Genomic DNA, 4,092 nt, shown 5'->3' with positions numbered 1-4,092 from the left:
ACAATAAAAATATTCTTCTTTTTTTTTCTGTCTTTGTGAATTGTGTGGGCTGTAGCCGCACTTGAATCCTCAAAGCAGCAGCGACAAGCGTGCGTCTGTCTGTTAAAGGGTGGTGTAACCCTCAAAGTGCTCCAAAAAAAAACAACTATTTTTTTTCTGTCTTTGTGACTTGTGTGCGATGTAGCCGCACGTGCATCAACACAGTAGCAGTGCCAAGCGTGCACCTGTGTCATAAGTCAAGGGCCGGTTTGGACATCTGGTCCGGACTGAAGGACGTGCCAACAATTTCTGACAAGTCTACTGTCACTGCATATGATACTGTCCTCAAAGCAGCAGCGACAAGCGTGCGTCTGTCTGTTAAAGGGTGGTGTAACCCTCAAAGTGCGCTCCACAAACAATAAAAATATTCTTCTTTTTTTTCTGTCTTTGTGAAATGTGTGGGCAGTAGCCGCACCTACATCCTTAAAGCAGCAGCGACAAGCGTGCGTCTGTCTGTTAAAGGATTACATCGGTGACAACATCCAAGTAGGCATGTCAGACAGTCCGTACCTGTACTGGCAGGAAAAAGAAGCAATTTGGAGGTCCTTGTACAAACTGGCACTATTTTACCTGAGTTGCCCCCCCTCCAGTGTGTACTCCGAAAGAGTGTTTAGTGCAGCCGGGAACCTTGTCAGCGAAAGGCGTAGGAGGTTGCTTCCACAAAATGTGGAGAAGATGATGTTCATAAAATGAATTATCAACTCTTCCAGGGAGACCAGCCTCCAGAACGTACAGAGGGACCTGTGGTTGTGGATTCCAGCGGGGATGAATTAATACTCTGTGAGGATGAGGATGTACACAACACTGAAGAGGGTGAGGAATCGGTGGATGAGGAGGATGAGGACGACATCTTGCCTCCGTAGAGCCAGTTTGTGCAGGGACAGATTAATTGCCAGCCTGTTTTGTGAGGGCCCAAACGAACCAATCATTTCAGCCACAGTCATGTGGCAGACCCTTGAGCTGAAATGATTGGTTTGTTAAAGTGTGCATGTCCTATTTATACAACATAAGGGTGGGAGGGCCCAAGGACAATTCCATCTTGCACCTCTTTTTTTTCTTTGCAGTATGTACTGTTTGGGGCCTAGTTTTTCAAACTGCCATCCTGTCTGCCACTGCAGTGTCACTCCTAGATGGGCCACGTGTTTGTGCCGCCCACTCGTGTCGCTTAGCATAGTCATCCAGCTACCTCGGTGCAACCTTTTGGCCATAAAAACACTATTGTGAGGTGTTCAGAATAGACTGGAAATGAGGGGAAATTAAGGTTATTGAGGTTAATAATAGAATAGGAGCAGAAAAACCCACACATTCTGTGATTTTAGCTGTTTTTCTGCTTTTTTAAAAAAAAATACAGATCCAAAACACAAAACCCAGAACCCAAAACACGGAAGGGTGGTTTTGGCAAAACCAATCAAGATCCAAAACACGAAGAAAGATCCAGATCCAAAACACGAAAAGTGGCCGGTGCACACCCCTACTTTCAACACACACACACACACACACACACACACACACACACACACACACACACACACACTGTGCGGCTTGGGGGAACTACAAGCGATCTTGGGGAATGGATCGCTTTTCTGCTAGAATGCATGCACCGCAGTTGTTAATATTAGCGGTGAAATGCAAATTTTTGCAATCACGTTGCCATCAAAAGCTTACCATAAGGACGCCCACTTCCCCTTATACACATCCGTATACTTGGGCAGCATAGCCAAATAATCGGTAACATCGAGTAACATCGGACCCATACGTACAGTTAAGGCAGGTCAGACCTCATTCAGGAATTGCTAACTTCAGGTCACGCTATGAGGACTCGCCCGACCACCCCCCATCACCACCCACAAACGGCACTTCCTGTCAATCACTTTGCTCTGGGTCTGCGTAGCCTCTGCAAACGCATTTCCCATCACAATTGCTAGTTCGCGCACTGCGATGCATACGCATTGCAAATTAATCAACCGATTGCATGTGTCTTTGCTACTGCGATCCTTGCTGAATCAGGCTCTTGCAGCGGGAGACCTGCACATGTGCATTACTGGACTCTTACAATCTGTGTTGTACACAAACCTGATGGTTTGAGTACAACACTGAATTAGGCCCACAGGGTCTGAATCGGAGTGGCACAGCGCATGGATCTCATGGTGTGTACGCACAGGGGCACAGTTGTGAGACGCACGATCTCAGTAATGTAATAGAAATGTATTGTCACTATTGTGTATTCCTGGGTGGTGGCTATACAGATGCACAGAGCTATACAAACTTATGGACGTGTTATGGGAGTCTAGCGGGTGTGTCGCATAACTGGTTGTGTACTCAGATGCTTAATTGCTGACACTGGAGACCATACTCTGCACCTAGCATGGGTCAGGTGCAAGTGTCCATGGTGTGACCAATGGTTGTGTCTAAAGATGCACAAAGCAGGTTTGTTGCTTCTAAAGTGGCCGCACCAGTTCTTGCAGATTCAGATGCAATGCTTGCACATTAGGGGAAGGGCGTGCACTAGCAACAGCATAAAGTTGTAGATACGACTACGGCAAAAGGCGCTAAATCGGTCGCAGCAGCGTGCAACTCAGTATCAGCTCTATAGGGTGCTATTCAATTCCAGCCGGATATACCATCACTGCGTTCTATGGCTACGCACATTTCTGCCTATTATTGTACAGTAGTTCATTATGGCTTATTAGTCATTCTTGCTGCTGTTACCCTTGTTCCTTGTACCTCATTTCTGTCCGTCAATCCTGCTTATGGTACCCTTGTTCTTCGTGCCTCATTACCACAAGAAATTACAGGTCATAGGGCTGGGTACAGAACTAACCTCATCTTTTGCCATTGGAACTAGTGTACTGCTGTGTGTTTATATCACATGCTCCCAGAGGAGCACTGCGTGAGTACAGCATGACGTCATGACATTACACAGTCCCGCCTGCATTTCTAGAGAGTCTCGCTGTCTGCACAGTGCACTGTCACAGACTCAGAGTGACTGTGCATACCAAGGGGGAGGAGGAGGGTCATTGGGTTCACCGCCCAGCCCCAGCTAGCTCCAGGCCACGCACCGATTCCCCCTACACTGGTCGCAATGGGGAAAGAGCCAACACAACAAGCCCCGCCCCATATCACCACAAATCACTGCATTACGTCGCAAAGGGCGGAGCCTAATGGATCGAGGTGTCCACCTCCATTAGCAAATTGTTCTGTACCTGCAGCTGCTGCTGCATTAAGTGTATGTTATATATGTGTACTGTTTTATTGTGTATGTATGTGTATGTACTGTATGTATGTATGTACATAAGCGTTAGTGTCAGTATGTTATTGTGTATATGCGTTAGTGTGTGTATACTGAGTCTGTTTTAGTGTATATATGTGTTAATGTGTATATATGTGTTAGTGTGTATGTTATATATTATATTAATATATGTATATATATATATATATATATATATATATATATATATATATTTAGAAACCCACCCAGGAAAATCCTGCGTTTGCCCCTAGGCACCGGCTCACCCCAGCATGTACATCGGCCTCTGCACAGTGCCACTGCCAGACTTGCTACCACCCACCAGCAGCACACAGAGGCCAGATGGACAGGCAGAGCTGCAGAGTCCCTGGATCTCATGGAAGCACAGCAACCAGCCAGGTGGGCACTGTGTTAGGGTGGGTACACACCTGAACGACCGGCAATCGTGCCGATGTTCAGGGTGATTTGCCTTCACCCTGGACATAGCATGATTGCCGGTACACATTACACGATTTAATGAACGATGGAACGATCACTTGTTCCATCCTTCATTAATATGTATGGCGCCGCATGCGATATCGTGTGATTGGCCGTGCAGCACGGCCAATCATACGATATCGCATGCGATCACTGGAGCATGCAAATCGGGCAAACACACTGCACAATATGTCTGATTTGTCATTCCAATTTGGCCAACTCAGGCCGATATTGTGCAAATGCATAACTGGCCTTATTCTCAATTACTTTGTACTATAGATCATACTTGCCTACATTCAGCTCCCTCCTTCCGGGAGGGAGCTGAATGC

Source organism: Taudactylus pleione, unplaced genomic scaffold (genome assembly GCF_031769625.1).
Source record: "Taudactylus pleione unplaced genomic scaffold, aTauple2 ptg001827l, whole genome shotgun sequence".
In the NCBI taxonomy this organism is placed as follows: Eukaryota; Metazoa; Chordata; class Amphibia; order Anura; family Myobatrachidae; genus Taudactylus; species Taudactylus pleione.
Note: the sequence above shows the minus strand (reverse complement) of the source record.